This window comes from Mus caroli, chromosome 11 (genome assembly GCF_900094665.2).
Source record: "Mus caroli chromosome 11, CAROLI_EIJ_v1.1, whole genome shotgun sequence".
NCBI lineage: Eukaryota > Metazoa > Chordata > Mammalia > Rodentia > Muridae > Mus > Mus caroli.
In genome coordinates this window covers 54,932,897-54,952,237 of record NC_034580.1, presented here as the reverse complement: position 1 = coordinate 54,952,237, position 19,341 = coordinate 54,932,897, and the positions used below count along the sequence as shown (strand labels likewise).

The 19,341-nt window shown below is 51.1% G+C and overlaps 1 protein-coding gene across 4 annotated transcripts in view; it reads right to left on the bottom strand.

The window, feature by feature from the left end:
* The window catches only part of Rai1 (retinoic acid induced 1), a 93,070-nt gene extending 74,093 nt beyond the window's left edge, over window positions 1-18,977 (bottom strand). The window contains exons 1-2 of one of the 4 annotated variants that reach the window (XM_029483838.1): window positions 14,835-16,665; window positions 14,174-14,342 (exon numbers count right to left, since the gene is read on the bottom strand). The gene's annotated coding sequence lies outside the window, so the exon portion shown is untranslated. Of the gene's footprint in view, window positions 1-14,173; window positions 14,520-14,834; window positions 16,666-18,591 lie in introns of those variants that run through there. The other 3 variants (XM_021177563.2, XM_029483839.1, XM_029483837.1) reach the window with 3 other exon arrangements.
* Window positions 18,978-19,341: the final 364 nt, after the last annotated feature.

Sequence of the window (19,341 nt, the reverse complement as noted above, 5' to 3'; positions counted from 1 at the left end):
CAGCCAGGGCTAAACAGAGAAACCCTGTCTTGAAAAAAAAAAGAGAGAGAGAGAGAACTAATCCTCACAGGCTGTCCTCAGACCTCCACACACATGCATACATAGATAGATACATACATACATGTACAATAAATAAATACATACAATAAATAAAATGTATTAAGAAAACTGTAAGACCCAACCCCATGATCTTAATGGCTTTCAACCTGTAAAATGGGGGTGTGACCAAAATCCTAGCACTTATATGCCTCTAACATGAATAGTATGTGTCCAGCAAAGACTGGAGTCATAGCAATCTCTGTCCCTATCACTGAGCCCTAGAAGCACAGCTCATGCTTTCTGAGCTGCAGCTGAGCCTCCATATTATAAAAGTTAAGAGGAATGTCCCCTCTCCAATTGTTACAAGCATACAATCAAACAGTTCTTTACATGTTTATGGGCTTGATCAGAAACCAGCCCTATCTCACAGTACCTCCATGGTACATAGTCTATATTGGACCCTCCCCAGTCTGCAGGGAACTCTTGTCTGCCTGGAAGACCTGAGTCTGAGTTTGTTTATTGGCTACCCAATCCCTGCAATAGGAAGCTGGGAAGGTAAGTGCACTGCTCACTGCCCTAGTCATCCAAGTAGCCATGTGCATTTATTGAGCACCTGACACACCCACCTCCAGAACCCTAGTTTAGGAGACACTGCAGGCCTGGATCTGAAATCCATTCTGATGGACTGTCAGCTGTCCTGTCAAGTGGCTCTGGGCATTCTGCTTCTCCCCAGTAGCTTCAGTGGTCCTATGTGCCAGAGATATTAGCAGGATCCGCCTCAAGCTGGTAACAAGCTGTAAAGCACCAAGAGCTTCAGATTCAAGAAATCAACCCAAAGGGTGACATGAGCTGCACAATGTTCCCTGGACAGTCAGGACAGGGTCTTGAGATGAACCAATCCCTCCAGGTTTCTACTACCTCATTAATCAGAGTATGCTAGCTGACTGGCTGTGATGCCATCTAGTGACCCTGGCAGCCTGCCCATTTAACTGGCAAGGACACCTGGGGGCAAAGACAAGGGTGGGGTTAACTTCTATCTAAAGACCAGGCATGTTAGGACTCCAGCCACCTAGAAGAGGCTTACCCACCAGGGCCCACTACCACCAAACACATACCCAGCCATCACTCCTGGGTCCCTACACACAATAGACCCCCAGTAAATATCTGCAGCTTAGATTGCCAGTGGTAATCAGGTAGCCTAAATAGGGCACCACTGAAGATTGTTAAACAGGCGACAAATTTCTAGATTCAAGCCTCTCTACCCACGAGTGAGCAAGCATTTTGTCCTGCCCAGCCAGGCTCTTGCTCTAGCTATTTCTCTACCTAAGATGCTGTTTCCTTGGAATCTCACATCCTGCACTCCAAGCTAAGATAAGCTCAACTTCAAACCCTACATGTATACCGGTTTTTACCCTACATGTATACCGGTTTTTACCCTACATGTATACCGGTTTTTTCCAGCAGAGTAATATTCTTTTCTAGAGCCAGGTTTCAAAAAGGACAGTACCAGAATCTAGCTTCTGTCTGTTCCCCCAACATTGGCCCACAGAGGCAAGCCTCGGCCAGGGTTTCCCTATGTGGACTGTTTATGCTTGGAGATTCTGGCTCAGGTAGTGTAGAAGACAAGGAGGGAAGAAGAAATGCGCTAGGAGTGAACAGAAAGGAGTTCAGTCGGGTAGGGTGGGGTGGGGTTGAGGGGGTGGAGAAAAAGCATCTGTTTTGTTTACATCTGGGGGAAGAGTGACCCTTGTACAAGTTAGAGGACAGCTGCACCGGTCAGTTCTTTCCTTCCATCATGTAGGTTCTAGGGATCGAATTCAGGTAGGTTTTCAGGCTTGGTAGCCAGCACCCTACCCACTGAACCATCTTTTTGTTTGTTTTGTTTTGTTTTGTTTGAGACAAGTTTCTCCGTGTAGCCCTAGCTGCCTTAGAAATAGCTCTGTAGTCTAGGTTGGTCTCAAACTCAGAGATTCACCTGCCTCTGCCTTCCAAATGCTGGGAATAAAGGTGTGTGCCACCACCTCCACCACCATGTGAATTTTCTTTCTTTAAAGCCATAATAAGGATTTGAACTTCATCCAGGGCTCATAACCAGGAAACTCTACTACCATTTATGGATCACAGCCAAGAGGAACAATAAGAGAGGTGGTGAGGAGAGCATCAGCCATCTAGGATGGTAAAATTGAAAAGTTCAGGTGAATTGCTGAAGAATTTACCCCCATTTCCTAACCAATGGGTAGACTTCAAGATAAGTATGAAGCAGCTGTTTGTTTGTGCCTGTAATCTCAGCACTTGGGAAACTAAGGCAGGAAGATGACCATGATTGAAGACCAGCCTGGGCTACATAATGAATTCCTAGCCATCCCAGATGACAGTGAGACCCTGTTTCAAAAACACTGAAAACAAAAACAATAGGAATTAGGTTTGTGGGCTGCATGTGACAGGAGGACCCCTTGGGCCAACACATGTTTTATATGGTTACTAACAGGTATTCAAAAATACTAGACACATGAATAAATGAATGAATGCATTAATACTGAATGCTGTCTGGCAAAGGAAAGAAACCGGGCCTATCCTCTGATTTCATCTCTTGACTGCTTTCTTCAGCCCAAGTTGGGTGGTTGGGACAGCAAAAGGGCTAAAAGGAGATGGTAGGTGGGTCCTGAGGCAGCTGTGCTGTGCTGTGCTGTAGGCATCCCCTGGGACAGAGCATGGTGAATTCCAAAGGAAGCTGTAGCCAAGAGATACTGAAACCTTGGGTGGAGGGGAAGAGCACTGGGAAATGAGACTCTCTCTGACCACCTGAGTTACACTCAGCTTGAGTTACAAGGAAGCTGTCAGCCTTTGAGGAGCCTATAGATCCTATAGTATAGTATAGTATAGTATAGTATAGAAGGTGGGCAGCTATCTGCCTGTGACCACATGGCTCTGACTAACTGTGCCTTTCCACAGTGGCCAGATTAGCCCCTATCCTACCAGGACTCCTGTTTCCATGAGAAGTACTGCACCCTCCTTGGCCTCTTCCTTGGCTTGTGTCACATATGAATGCATGAGTGCATGACAACACAGGTAGGCAGGCTCTTCAATTACAGGTTCATCCTGGCCATCCCTCATTATGAGCAGGGCTCATAGCAACAACAGATAATTTCAGTGCCTGCACACAATAGGTCTGCCACACACAGCTGTTTACCAGATGAAATATATTATTGCTACAAATAGCCACAATGGCAAAGAAAACCTGGTTCTTTAGTGGCCTTTCCTGCCTCCTAGTCAGACCTAAGGGGACCTGGGTTTCACTGTTGCCCTTTCACAACTGAACTGAGCAGGCCTAGGGGAAAGACTCAATACCTCCCCCACTTAATCAGAAGGCTAGCCCATCTCTCAGCTACCAGCTATTCTGCAAAGGTATTTGACTCCAGGTCCCAGAGCAGCCCAGTAGGGTAACAATACAGAGATATTAGCTACTAAAGAGAAGGAATGGGCTTCAGGATGCAGAGCTCCGCATCACTCCATGCTGTGTTTGAGTCCTGGTTAGTACTCCATAACAAACCCCAGCCCTCTCTGCCTTGGCCATGCAGGTCTCCATGATCTAAGTCTGCCACCAGCTGCCCTGAAAGGGACCAAAGGGGCCAGAGGCCCACCTGCTTGGTTCCAGGAAAGGTATGGAGGTCCATGCAAGGAGCAAGGGCTACCTTGAAACTAAGCCCCCACAGTAGAACTCATGTTTGGCCCCTGGCTGGGCCATTAAAAAGCTGTGTGTCCCTCCAGACCTCAGTTTCTCCATCTATGAAAAATGGGCCTGGACCACTGTGATGTCACTTCCCCAATACCCTCTGTTCTTGACACCACAGGATAGGAAGACTAGTTGTGCCAAAAGAAAGTTAAGTGACCCTCAACCACCAAAGCAGCCCTTCCTGGATCCATGGTCCAGCTACACTAAGGTCACCAAGGATGGTCAGAAACCCAGTCCTTCCAGGACACAAAGACAAATCCTCTTAAAGAATAACTCTGCTTGTGGCCACTACCCAACAGTGACACGTGGTATAGTGGTACAGCACTTGGGGAACAGAGGCACATAGATTGGCAGTTCAAAGCCTGCTGTGAAACACCAGTGCTAACAACATAGAGGCTGAGGGTACAGCATGGTGGCAATGCAGAGATGCTTCATTCCATGGGGCACACATGCACACAAACTGAGTCACACTCAGGAGAATCTACCAACCACAACAATAGCCATATAACCATATACTGGTCCCTACCATAAATACAGATGTATAGCCACCAGACATCATCTACTTATGCATGACACAAACTCACATACTACACAACCCCCTTACATGTAACTAAAGCATGTATGATTTGGAAACTTGATAAAAACCAGCAGCCCCTCTAACATATTGTATAATTAGTCAGAATTCTCCAGAGGGACAGACCTCATAGAGAGAGGATAGGAGAGGAAAGGAGAGGAGAGGAGAGGAGAGGAGAGGAGAGGAGAGGAGAGACAGAGAGACAGAGAGACAGAGAGAGAGAATGAATTTATTAGAGTGGCTCACAAGCTGTGGTCCAGCTAGTCCAATGGCTGTCTAGCAACAGAAGGTCAAAGAATGCAATAGTTGTTCAGTACATGAGGTTAGATGTCTCAGCTGGTCTAGATGTATATATGCCAGAACCCCAGAGAAGCAGGCTCTCATTCCAGTGAAATCGACTTGCCAGCAGGAATAAGGGCAAGCAGGCACAGAGAGCAACCCTCCTTTCATGTCCTTTATATAGGTTGCCAGCAGAAGGTGTGACCCAGATTAAAGGAGAGCCGGGTGTGGTGGTGCACGCCTTTAATCCCAGCATTTGGGAAGCAGACAGGTGAATCTCTGACTTCCAAACCAGCCTGGTCTACAGAGAAACCCTGTCTCAAAAAAACAAAGGGGTGTGTGGATGTTAGCTCTCCCTACTTCAAAAGATATGGAGTAAAAAATGGGTCTTCCCACTTCAAATTATTAAATTAAGAAAAATCCCTCACAGGTGCTTGGGTTTTAGTTAATTCCAGATGTAGTCAAGTTGACAACCAAGAGTAGCAGTCACACACACACACACACACACACACACACACACAGAGCCAACAATAACCTCGTTGAACACAGTGACAAACCCAATGGCACAGTGGTTCTCAACTGTGGGCCAAGATCCCTTTTGCAGCCCAACAACCCTTTCACAGGGTTCCCTAACCCTAATCTGTTGGAAAAACAGATATTTACATTATGATTCATAACAACAATAGCAAAATTACAGTTATGAAGTGGAGATGGAAATAATTATATGGTTGGGGGGGGTCACCACAACATGAGGAACTGTAGTGAAAGGTCACAGCATTAAGAAGTTGAGAACCACTGCAGTGGCGCCATTATTTGGGAGAATGAAGCAAAGGAATCACGAGTTTGAGGCTACCCTGGACTACATATAAAGAGCATGTTGGAAAAAGAAAACAAGAAAAGAAAGAGTAACTATAGATAACTAAGCAAAAGGCAGTGGAGCAGCACGCACCTGCACGCCAGCACTGAGGAGCCTCAGCAGCAAGATGACCATGAATTTAAGGTCACTGGACCACATAGTGAGACCCTGTTTCAAAAAAATGAGGAACAGGGGACAAACTGACAGGACCATGAATTCACACATCTCCTCAGATAGGTAAATTCCACCCAGGGGTGGTGCCCAGCCCACAGGAAGGAACTCAGATAAATCAATCATGTGCAGACAAAGAATCTCTGCCATCACCTGGCAGACTCATCCATGCAGGTGAAGTGAGCTGTCCTTTAATAGCCATCACATCAGTAAGCTTATTAATAAAATAAAATGTACAGGACTGATGTTGCATGCTGACAACAGGCCAACTGTACCTTGTCAACAGCACACACTGATGGTGGCAGGCGGTGACCAGGGAGGGTTTGCTACTGCTCCTGACACCCTGTGCCGGGCCAGGGACAGTCTATGGTGTTTCCATCTGTTGAATTTAGCTGCCACTCAAAATGCAAATTCAACATTCTCTGTCTAGGAAGCGTTTCACCCTCAGTCTTAGAAGCCTTTCCAGTGCAATCCATCTAGCAGCTGAGATCCTCCAAGGCCTACCTCAGAGGGCCTGGGTGGCTAAGACTGCACTGTGAAGATAAAAGAAGAAAAGAGGCTGGCTACAGGGTGGATGAGGGCAGGGTAGTTCAGAGCCAGGTCTGGGAGTTGTCTGGACATAGGAAGGTTGTACCCTGTGCCAGGCCTACATGCCTCCAGTGAGAGGCTATGGAGCTAGGACAGCAGACCCTGATTCTCAGCAAGACCAGACAAAAAGAATAGTCAAGAGATGAACACAAGTCTCTAGGTCTGAGGGAAGGTTGCCTGGCTCTGGTTGAGACTGGGTTTGATCCTTTCCAGCCTTGTATGTCTAGCCAAATCAAAGTCTTTGCTTGAGCCCAGGGCTCAACATGGGCCAAGAACCTTCTGGGTTCCTGTACAGAATAGGTGGCTTCCTCAACCACTCTTACAAGAAAGACTCCTGGGCCAGGCGTGGTGGCGCACGCCTTTAATCCCAGCACTCAGGAGGCAGAGGCAGGCGGATTTCTGAGTTCGAGGCCACCCTGGTCTACAAAGTGAGTTCCAGGACAGCCAGGGCTATACAGAGAAACCCTGTCTCGGGAAAAAAAAAAAAAAAGAAAAGAAAGATGCCTGGTCCAAGACACTTGTTAGAGGTTAATGGCAGTAAAAGAGACCTGCCAAGGGTCTGTGGACAGAGAGATGAGTGGCATGACTACCTGGGTAGCCCAACAGGCTGCTAGCTCTCCTAAGATTAAAACTCCCCATCTCAGATCCCCATGGATACACAGAACAGAGGATGATACCTTGTAGTGCACTATGCCGATCGGGTGTCCACACTAAGTTTGGCATCAATATGGTGACATCCTGGGAGTTGGGGACACCAGGTTTCTGGGAATTGAACTCCAGAACTTTGGAAGAGCAGTCAGTGCTCCTAATAGCTGAGCCATCTCTCCAGCCTTTCTCTGCCTCTTACTGTGGGGTGGAGTTTAGGCAGAATGCTAACGTACCTTGTATGGCATTATATGAGAAAGGCAGAGTATATACTTCAGGTACCTACAAGAGTGGTAGCATACACAGTAAGGATAACCCTATGAAGGCAATGCCTTTAGAGACTAGAACATGGGTAAATTTCTTCCTTTTAATTCATCATATTTTCCAAAAGTTCTATAATAAGCCTGTTCTCCTTTTATAGCAAGAAAAAAAAGCTATTAAAGTCATCAAATACTTTACAAGTCCAAACATACAGTATGACTCTTTCATTCTTTGCATTTGTTGTGCTCATTCCATATTGTTTTTCAAGAATTTAGGACACACACACACATATAGTGTGAATGAGTGAGTATGTGTGTAGAGGAAAACTTGCCAGAGTCAGTTTTCTTCAACCACAACTGAACTCAGGTCACAAGGCTTTGTAGCAGGCCCTTTACCTGCTAAGCCATCTCACCGGTCCTATATCGTTTTTGAGATGAGGGTTTTGGTATGTTGCACAGGCTAATCCTAAACTCCTGATGCACTCAACCTCAAAAGGAGCTGGGATGTCAGGCTTGGGTGGGTCTGGTTCTCCTACTTTTGAATCTCTCAAATACAGTCAGCATATTCAGATTATCAGACTAGAAAATTCTTACAATTGGGAAGTTTTGTTTTGTTTTCAAACACAAGAACTCCTCATTATACAACCCAGGCTGGTCTCAATCTTGCTAGCCTATCAACCTCAGCTTCCTGAAGCGCTAGAGATACAAGTGTGCACCACTACTCTTGGCCTACATATCAAGATACATCCTTCTGCTTCCATAAAAACCTACTCTCATCCTCCTGTGTGTGCCCTGGGTGAGGCTGAAGAAAGGCAGAGTCCAGCAGCTTAAGAGGCAATCTTCTTGCCAAGACCCAAAGACCAGTATTAAATTTAGCTGCCTGCTCCATACAAGCAGAAGGGGGCAGAAGCCAACTGAATTGGAGCCTCTTACTGGACTAGAGGAAAGAAAGCAGATCAGGAGGGTGAAGTTAGGGATTCAAGGCATGAAAAGCATGCGGAGAGAGGGCAGCATTACAAGGGTCAAACTTGGCAACAAAGTTTAGTTACAAGTTTCCCCAGGGCAGGCGATGAAGCCCGGGCTCAGAATGTAAGAATGTACCTCCTGGCCAGGCAACCAAATGTCTGCCAGCTACAAGAGGCCAAGTGCTGGGCTCTGTCGAGGACCAGAGAGTACCTCTGGGCACAACTCTGCCAGTGTAAGAGAGTGTCGGGGCGCTCCCCGCGCCTCGTCCGTGAAGGACCGCGCAAAGAAGCACCCAGGCTGTGGCACCCGGGGGAGGGGAAAGCGGTATCCCTCCTCTCAGCTAGACAGCCGAGAACCCTGAGAGTACCTTCCCAGGTCTGGAAGCCACGCCTCCGGCTTTGCAATCCCGGAAAGGGGCCCGGCTCTAACAGGGGCGGGGCCTTGGCTGCCGGTCCCAGCAGCGCGGAGCATGACGGGCCAGGAGCTGCCATGGCGACTCAGTGCCCGCCCCACCCCGCCCCGCCCCGTGCACCTCCCGTGTGGAACGCTGCTTAGGGGGGCGCCGCGGGCTGGCGGGCAGGAAGCGCGGGCGTCTGCCCTCCCGCCGCCCGTTTCGAGGTCGTGGAGAGGAGAGGAAATGGCCCCGGAGCAACCACGCAGCTGCCTGATCGTCTGGCCGGACCGCGCCTCAGTAGACTTGGGTCCTGGTCTGAGCAACCGGGCTGGTGCGGGTGTCCTCACTAGGATAAAGAATACAGCTCCACTACCAATACTACCCAAGACCTCACACGCTCTGCGAGCAAACCGGTCTACGGGCTTGTGCCCCCAACCTGGTGGCCTGCACCAGTGATAGGGCAATTTGACTCCTAGTCGTGGGGGCTTGTGATACTTATCTCTACCTACAGACACCCACTGCCTGTCACTGCACAGTAAACCTTCCTGCTCCACAGGGCTGCCTCCCCACTGGAATTCCCACCGTGTTCCTGGTTCTGGAAAGTATGTCCTCCCGGGTGGCCACGATACCCTCCCTACTACTCCACTTCTTCCTTGCAGTCACAAGCAGCAGAGTGGAATGGGAGCTCGACACTGACTAGGCCTTTAACAGTCCTAAGGTATGATAGTTCCAGGGAGTGAGTCTGTTAGATCTGTACAGAAGTCAAGTGGCAGGGCCCAAGCATTGCCTGTCTACAAGGAATGGGCCTCGTCATCCAGCTCTGGCTACCCACAACCCAACTACAGCTCGACCTCCCATACCTCCTCCCTCTCTCGCCTACCACAGGCCTGGCTTCCCTTCTGAGCCGCCAATCTGAAGCCACACAAAGGCCTGTTTGTTTGCTTTCACTCCGACTCCCCCCCTGGATCTTATGTCTTTTCTCTGCTACCTGCCGGCAGGGCTTCCTCTCCCAGCCGCCAGCGGGCTGAAGAGGAGGGGCCGAAGGGAAAGAGGGGCAGCCATTGCAGAAAGCCCAGCCTCATGATCACCCCGTGGTTCCTCGAATCCACCTCCCTTGTACCAGGGGCTCTCAGTTTGATGGCTTGACAAATGACGATGACACTGGTGCCCCTTCAAGGTGTCTCCAAATAAAGGGAGCTAGCTGGGTGGGCAATGCCTGGGTAGAGAAAGAAGACCAGATAGACTCAGCTAGTCTCCCCCTCTCCATGTGAACAAGATTTGTTTGTAAGAAAGGCTGCCTTGGCTTTCTAAGCAACCTGGAGTCTGCCAGAAGATATGGAGATGAAGGGGGCCAGGAGGCCTCGATGAAGCAGGGTTGTTTCCCAGCTCCCCCTCGGTTGGTGGGTGCCTTCAGTGTCCACTTTAGCTAGGCACCCCAGAGAACATCTTGTGTCTCAGAAGCCCTGCACAGCCAAGTGAGCTGAAATAAGGCTTTCACGGGCAAAGAAAAACAAACAGCCACATTCCACACCACCTTCTCTACCTGCAGAGGGAGGCTGCCCTCTCTCCTCATTCAAATAAAGAAATTCGACACTGATATAGCACAGAGATAGGCAATCTGGCCTGGCTCCCCCACCAGAGCTTTTATTGCACCCTGCCAAGCTGGGTGGCCCAGGGCGGGTCCTTCCCTCCCTGGGGCCTCTTTCCCTTTCCAGGCTGAGTTTAACCCCTATGGCCACTTCCAGGATGAAAACATTATGCCCACCCAAGAATGGAGGAAACCAAAAGAAAAACCCACAGGAAGAAAAACCTCCCTAGTCAACCTCAGGGCTGTCTGTCTCCAAACCTTAAACTTTTCTTACCTGAAAACAGTGTCATTTCACAGCAGCTGATTATCTATGAAATGAGTGAATGACTAATGTGAAAGGAGAGGTGGTAAACAGGGTTAACTTGGAGCCCAGTAGTTGTGATTCTCAACTGATTGAGCTCATGTGGGTCTCTTAACCTTTCTGAGCTTTAGTTTCTTTGACAGAACAGTTAAGACTTAGAGAGGACCACCCAATACCTGGCACAAAGCAGGTACAGCTTAAATGATAGCTCTCCTGACAATGAGAGACAGGCCTTCACTCATCAGAGGAGTCAGAGCTCCCTTCCCTTCGCCTTCACCAAATGGCTTTGTCTACAGGTATCCCATCACTTCTTCTCATCTCTGACCTCTAGAAACTTCTGGTAAAGGCCACAGCCACCCCACCTGACGTCCCTAAGCTCCCAAGAGACAGTGTCACCCCAAGGGAATAAAGCCAGCTCCATCAACGTTATGCTAAGTCTGATTTGGCAAACCCTGTTTTTAGTGCTATTTTGAGCCACAGTGGGGATTTTCTGTGCTGTCTCAAAGGTATACATAGGATTGCTTCCCATCCCACTCCTCTCTGTGCTTGACATGAAAATGTTGTTCTTCCTCTTCTCTCTCTCCCCACCTATTAGAGGATGTAATCCAAACAAAGGCTAGAATCTAGGATTTGGTTCCAGAGCAGCCTGGGATAGCAATGGCCTCTATTCTCTCATACCTAACCTGGTCTTCTGTTTCCACAGTGTAACAGAAGAGCTGCAGCTTTCAAACCAGACAGAGTGAAAGAGGTTTCTCATTAGCATCCCTCAACCTCGGGAAGCTTCTCCCAGGTCCCTAAGGCTGACCTAAGAGCCTTTTCCAGCAGCCAGCCTTGCAATGATACCCTTCTCCTCCACCTCTGAAGCTTTGAGATTGGGCCACCGGGTTGGACTAGGATTGCAGAAGGCCATTGCTGGTTCTGCACTTTCCTTTGAGCTTAGACGTCACAACTCATCATGCAATTGTGATTATTACAGTCCTTTCTGCAGTGCCAGTGTACCCACCAGGCTAGACACTTCAAAATGGCAGGGCTATGTCTGTGTGGCTACTACTACCTTGCAGCAAGGCGTGTTGAGCCCTTACAGTACTATAGATGTCTTGGCCAGCTGGTTTGTTGTTATAGCGACAGTGGACTGCAGTGTTCTGCTGAGACAACCGAGAATTCCTCCAGACATGACTCAAACATCCCCCAAGTGACAAAATTACCTAGAATTGATAGCCTCCTCTCCACAGCCTATCCTGGTGTCCCTGAAATAATTGAATGCACAGCTCTGCTCAGTCTTAGAACAGTGTAGTCCTAGATAAGATAAGAAGTTACCTTATCCTAATCGAGACCATGGATCATTTTCCCCTTTAGACTAGAAGCTCCCAGAAGGCAGGCCCATTTGAGCTCTATGACAGTGCTAATCAACTGCAGCACTTGGTGACAAAGCAATCAGCACACAATGTGTAACTTCCCCACTCTAGATCTGGATCACAGGTATTTTAAAAAATGTATCATAGATGCTTTGGCCATTTAATAAGTGAGGATGCAGAAGTTGTAGGAGGTTGACGGACCTCTGTAAACTAGTCACATAGTAACAGTCTGGTAGCCTCTGGTAATGGACGGTGACTCAACTAGAAAACACTTCTGACTTTAACATTAGATGTCAAAGTTCTTTCAAGTCTGAAGCTCACTTGATACCAGATAGGGTTTCATCGTCTCAGCCTCACAGGGGCTCTCTATAGCCAGCCTTACATTACCCTGGTAGCCTGTCTGGGACAGGGTAGCAGTGAGTACTGGTCCAGAAGCCGGCTGCTCTAGCAGGGCTAGTGACCACTACCCCTTTCCAGTAGGTGGTACTTCTGGAAGGAGAAGGGCTGGCTAGATTGACCTCCCCCAGGCACCAACAAGTAAGGAGAGACATTTCTGAGTTTGGGGGTTGGTTGGTTAGTTGACTGGTTTTGGGTTTTTGGGAGGATTGTTTTTTGAGACAGGGTTTCTCTATGTAGCCTTGGCTATCCTGGAACTCTCTTTGTAGCCCTGGCTGGCCTCAAACACAGAGATTCACCTGCCTCTGCCTCCTGAGTGCTGGGACTAAAGACATGCATCACCACAGCCTAGCTAAGAGAACACTTTGTACATATCAGACACTACGGTGCTTCATCTGTGTGAACTCAGATTTCCTCATTCTGCCATTAGGAATGTCTAAAAGGAAGGGTGCTCCTTGCCTCTTGCCTCATAAACAAGGAAAATGAGCAAAGGAGATAGGTAACCTGCCCAAGCAACATTATTTGGGTCAGAACCTGGGCAGCCAGGGTGCTTAGAACTATGCCGAGGAGGGGCTGGAGACATAGCTCAGCAGTTAAAGGAGCACCTGCTGCTTCCAGAGGACAGAAGTGCAGAGCCCAGCACCCACATGAGGGTGGCTTGTAATCACCTGTAACTCCAGCTCCAGGGTCACACATGGCATGCCCACAGACAGACACATACATACACAGAAATAATACATACTTAAAAAAGAACCCACTGCAACTCCAGGGGCTCTAACACACTCTTTGGCCTCCACAGACACAAGGCACACACTTGGTGCACAGACATACATGCAGGCAAAACACACATACTAAGAAAGAAAGAAAGAAAGAAAGAAAGAAAGAGAGAGAGAGAGAGAGAGAGAGAGAGAGAGAGAGAGAGAGAGAAAGAAAGAAAGAAAGAAAGAAAGAAAGAAAGAAAGAAAGAAAGAAAGAAAGAAAGAAAGAAAGAAAAAGGAGGAAAGAGGAAGGACGGGAGGGAGGGAAAGAAAAAAGAAAACAAACGAACTATGCCTTAGGGATGGCCATATCCCTTGAAGCCTGGATCACTCGGCAGACGTGAATGTACAAATGAAACTGGTCACACTGCCACTTAAGTCACAAGTTGCTGGGCACTTTCTTAGGGTCCACTCAAATCACTGGGGCAAAGTCCCTTTGCAAACAGAAACTGTGGCCAGAAGCCAGTCATTTTCATGTGCCTTCCCCACACTGACCTCCACCTTGTCAGAAGAGAAATAGGCATTGGACTCCCTGTTTTGTAAGTGAGGGCTAGAGGTGACTTTGTCAAGGGAGACAGTCATTGATACCTTGTCCATGTTGCAAAGCTCTTTAGCAGTAAGAATAACAGTCCGGCACTGGGATACAGCACACGGTTGATACACACTTGCCTAGCAAGCTAAAGACTCTGCCTTTCATCAGAACATCACAAAAACAAATATCAACCCAACAATAACAGCCAAGTGGTAAGGGCTGTGTGCCAGCAAGACCCTCTTATTATGCTCATTTTAAAATGGAGGAAAATAGAGCCCTCCAAACAGTAGCTGATGCTAGGATTTGAACTCAGGCTGGCCTCACTGAAAATCTTTATGTCCTGAAGCTATAGGACCCTCTTTTCTTTTTAGATCACAAAACACACAAGGCCATTGTCACTTTTAATGCTGATAGCAATTCATATTCCCATTCTTGACAGAAAAAAATGATGCTGAAGAGAAGTGGCTCCCCTAATTCCAGCAGTGGCTGGAACTCAGACATTTTCTCTGATTCTTAATCTATCTGGTGCTTGCTGATCTGTCCCAAGAGAGTCCACTGTGTAGATGAACAGTCTCCCCCTGCATACCCTTTTGCAAGCTCCTACAAGTCTGGGTGGGTGTTAAACAAACCTGCTGCCTGATCCCATTAGCCCTCTCCATCAGCAGCAGCAGCCCCCCACCACACACACACACACACACAAAGTGAGCAGCTCAGGCCTACAGACTAAGCACAGCCTACCTTGTGCTGACACTGATGGCATTGAGTCCAGAGAGCAAGGGGAAAAGATTCCTTGGCTGGTTCCAACATCTCATCCACAGCTGCCAACCAATGACATACCACTTCCCTATCCAGGGCCCTGGAGCAACCATTCTCCTCTTCACAGGACCCTATTGCTCCAGGCAAGCAACTGTGTAAAAATGGGACATTTGTTGAGTGTCTACCTAGTGACAACACTTCAAAAGCCTTGAACACTGGGTTGTTCAGTTTGAGCACAGCAATGATGCTCAAAGAACCAATGAACTAATGAAGAAACATCTGGTGTGGCCAGAGCCCTCCTGTATGTGGCTGCTTTCTCTCCTGAACATAAGCCTATTCATCTGTAGCAAGAACACCTCAGTTTCTCATACAGTCCCATAAGTCCCCCTCTCCCCTACTATGGGCTCCCAAGGTTTCCCTCTCCCCCACCCCACACCGCACACCTCAGCCCTGTACATGCTTCTCTGAGAATCTCTGTTTCTCCCACTCCTGCCCTTCTGTTTCAAGGGCCCAGAACCAGCAGAACAAATTCTTGTCTTTTGGCAGCCAAGCCTCAGCCTGTGCCTCCTGTGGCCTCCCCCTCCCTGGTGTCACATTCCAATCTTAGGTCTTCAGTGACCCACCGGAAAGGGGCACAGCTCACCCTCATTCTTGGAGAAACAGGATGAGCCAGTTTCTTCCAGTCCCCTAGGTTTCTTCCTAGTGCACAGGAGCATGGACACACACACACACACACACACACACACACACACACACACACTTTCTTCACAGAGAACAGGCACCAGCCAAGGATCAAAGGGGCCTCTGAGTTTGCTACCCTCTGCACTTCACCTGGGCCCCTACCAGGAAGCATTCCCAAGCATCTGAGTTCTAGTTCCCGCCCCTGGCTGTGGGCCCTGGAAGGAGGCACTGGGGCTCAGCTGCTCTAGCCTCATGTGCAAGGCAGAAGGGCCTATCATTCAGAGATCCACGCTAGGCCACTGACATAGACAAAGAGAGATGACTCATTCTCTTGGAGGTCAGGAGGAGGAGACAGGATGTCTGTTTGGGTCTTGGGAGGCAGATGAAGGGCACCCAGGTGGAAAGGGCAGCCCAGGCAAACTCAAGAGGCTGGCACGAAAATAGCTGAACCGAAAGGAGGGTAGTGTGCAGGAGCAAAGCAGAGGGCAGAGAGAACCCTGGGAATGTGCAAAGGACCCCAGGCTAGCCTCTGTTCAGAAATCAAAAAGAGGCTTGCTTCAAGGTAGCTACTGGAGTTCAGAAAAAGATGGCAAGGAGGCCAACAAGGAAGCCTTGGCACAATGGCTCCTTCACCATTTCTCCTGAGTCAAGTGGCCAAGACACAAAGGCTCCCAAGAGCAGCAGGAACGTTTTCCTCCTTCTCTACCTCTGCCCTGTCTATCACTTGCTCACAGCCCTCTCTTCCATAAAGATCTTGGCTGTTAGTTACCTGGGTCTCACATACCTGGCAGTGGGCAGTAACCTAGTTCCCTAGGTTAGACCCTGCTTAGAGACCCTGACATGGCTTTGAAAACACTAGGTCTTCACACAGTCTGCATTTGCTAGGGCCTGGCATCCAGGGCCTGTCCCCAAAAGAACCGTGGTCTGAGGGCATCATCATTGCCAATGCACATGGCTCCTCCTCCCTGGGAACCACAAACACACATACATACCACAGCCCAAGCAGCTGGTTGAAGCAGAAAAGGACAAGTATGTGCTGCTGTCGCCACAGAAGACAGCCATGGCAGCCGGGAAGACGCAGCAGCTGACCTTTCTCGGAATCACCGACCTAACCATCTATGGATACCTACAGCTAGAGTCAGCATTGGGGTTCTCATTGTACAGATGGAGACACTGAGGCCCAGAGTGGTAAACAACTCTGTCAGCAGATGGTGGAGCCAGGAGTCAATGCAGAGTCCTCCCTGAAGCGCCTCACTCACTCCCCTCCTTTTCCAGAGGGAAAGGAAACCAGGGCTGTAGAATTAGAGATCTGACTATGTGTTCACTTGGGGAAAAATAAAACTGTGTCTTTGTACATAGCCTCTTGCATACATTAAGTGAGCGATGGGAGGAGGATGCGATGACTTTACAGTGGCCACCTGTGCTGAGGGTCTGTTACTCCACATGCTTTTAGGCTATTTGCATTTTTCTCAGTGAGAACCTCTCTATGTATTACTTGGGTAAGGAGAAAAGAGCAACTGTAGGGTCTCAATTACTGTCTGTAGAGGGGATATATAGCAGACCCATTTCCCAAGGCCCGCTTCTTCAAATCTGGTGTGACCTATCGGTGGTTGTGAAGACAGATTTAATGGGCTACAACTAGTCATTTTTCCAATCAAATAAACGAGAAGAGAAAAAGCACACGCGGTAGATTTATTCACTAAACTTTTGTTTTTGCTATATACTGTAGGTAGGAACAATACTGTGACCTAAAAACTACTTTGCACATGGCAGGAGGGGCGCGCGCGCGCGCGCGCGTGTGTGTGTGTGTGTGTGTGTGTGTGTGTGTGTGTGTGTGTGCATAGTAGGATTTCATCTTGGGGCCTAAAAGAAATACCACTCCCACCCCCACCCTGCCCCCACTCCCAGAGGCCTCAGGGACCAGTGGGAATAAAGACACTTCTGAAGCAGAAGGCCCCTCTTGCAGAAGTCAGAGGGGTGCCTGATTGTCGGGGAAGGTCACATTTTACCCCCTCCCAAGATGGCCTCTGAGGCCTCAATCGCCCCATATACACTCCTCTCCTCTCCGAGGAATTCTCGCTGAGAGCCTGGCCGGGCTTCTAAGGGAGAGGCTGCCTTGTGACTAGAATGGCTGTATCTATGCCTTGTTCTTGGGCCCCACATACCCTCTGGGGTGTTGGGAGGAGGGGTGGGAAACTAGATTACTCTCCAGCTTCCAGATCCCAAGGGCCACGTCCCAGAGAAACCTCTGGAAACAGCTGTGTAGTCAGCCAGGAAGGGCCTCCACTCCACTGCCCCCAACCCGGGCCTGGCTGGAGCTGAGAGAAGTGTGGAGAATGGGGGAGGAGAAGGCGGATAGGATAGGAAGCAGAGCTCCCAGATCTGGGCTCCCATCGCGCTGGCGCCTCCACATCACAGCTTGCCTGGCCCCACTCTCCACCCGCCTCCCCTCCCAGGGCAGCAGACAACTAAAAAAAGATAAAATAAAAAGAAGTAATTCCCCTGCTCTGACGTCAGCTCGAGGTCTTAACAGCCCAGCAGCCGCATGAAACTAGATTGCAACCAGATGTAATGCCCTTGAATTCTCAACACAGCACTGCCGTTGGAAAAGAGGGTGGGAGGGGGCGCGGGGCCCCGCTCGAACCGCGACACAAGCGCTGCGGGAGTGCGTGCGGTGGGGCTGGGACGCACCGGCCTGGGCTCGCCGTGCAGGCACGCAGCCTCACGTCCCCAGTCCTCGGGAGCGTAAGACGCTCGGGTTTAATCCATTCAGAGTCCTCAGGTCCTGGGTTCCCGGGACGCAGGCACAGCTCCTGGCTGCACTCCCGCCCTGCTGTGTGAATGAGCGACCGGGAGCCCCGAGAGGAGCTAGCTAGCTGGTCGCTGGGAAAAACGGGCGCCCCGGGAAACTGGGGCCGCCGCGACCTGGAGCCTGCCTTGTGTTTCGCTTCCCCTCTGCTCCTCCTTGAAGGCCTCCAGTTGTGACCAGAGCTCCAAATGTCACCTCCCAGCCCCGCCAAGCCCTCGCCCCTGCCGCGCTCGGCCCAGTATCCCCCCCCCCCCACCACACACACACACACACAGGTCTTCTTGCCTCCAAAAGGCGTGGGACTCGGCCTCGAAAGGGCCCACGGGCCTGGCCGCCGCGCCGCTTTCGGGAGGGCACCAAGCTCGCGTGTCCCGGGCTCCAGCCGGTGGCGTCACCCCAAAAGGCCCGTGCGCCCCGGGCCTGGCCACGACGGGACTCCTGGGTCGCGGGGACCGCTTCCTGTTCAATGCGGGGCCTGCGCACAGGCCCAGGCGGGGACACGCGGCGACCGCCGCGTCCTGTGTCACCACGAGCGGCCCTCGCAGCCCGGACACCCGGGAGCAGGCTACACCCCGAGCCTCCGGCTCCCCGTCCCCACCCAGAACGCACTCACAAAGCTCCCTCGGGCCCTCGCTGCACCGCCCCACGTCCCCGCCCCACACTCGGTGACACTGGGCCTCAGGTCCCAGCACCCGTGCCCGGCCGGCCACCGACTCTCCAGAATCCCCTCATGCAGCTCCTACACGGCCACCAGCGGCCTCACGCCGGCGCCACACAAAGCCAGGCCGCGCGACCCCGCGTCCGCGCCCCACGCGCGCTCGGCCCCCGCCCGGACCCCTGCCCGCTGGGTCCCCACGCCTCGCGCCGCCCCCGCCCAGGTCCTTGTCCCCGCGCCGGGCTCCCCGCTCACCTCGGAGCCCGCGGTCACTCCGGGGCCCGGCGTCCGGCGCTGCGACTTCGCGGCCCGGAGGCCCGCGCGCCCATGGGTGTCCGGCACGAGGGCCGCCCGGGCGGGAAGGAGGGTGGGCCGCGGGGCCCCCTCCTCGGACCTCGACAAGGCAGCCAGCTACCCTGGCCACCGCCGCCACCACAGCCACCACCGCCTGGCTCTGCAAGCGGCCTGTCCGAGCCCAGGCGCGAGCGGGGGTGGCACCGGGGCGCCGGGAGCCGGCGGCGCGCGTAGCGGGCCCTGACCGCGCACCCTGCCGGGCCTGCCTGATGCCCGCGGGAGCCCGAGAGAAATGCGATCCCCTCCACACAGGAAGAGCGGCGGGCGGGCGGGCGGGCGACGTGCGGGGGGAGCAGGAGAGCGAGAGCGCGAGGAAAAAAGTTCCCGGGCGGCCAGGCAGCTCTCGCTCGTGGCCTCGGGTGCCAGGTGGGCCGTTCGCGCCCCGACAGCGCACCCTGGCGCCCGCGCGCCCTACTGCACGCCCCATGTCTGTCTGGGGGCAGGGGCTTGGCAGAGGGCCTGAAGGTGCAGCCCGGCGAGAAAGGCCTGGGGACAGCCACAGGACATGGTCTGCTCATCAGTCGCTGAGGATTTTGGACTTAGACTTAGGCCAGGCCTCTCCCCGTCCCCCACTCACTCCACCACCATGTGGCCCTCACCTGTGACCGTTTCTTTGGTTGGAGAATCCGTTTCAAATTTCCTCAAGTTAGA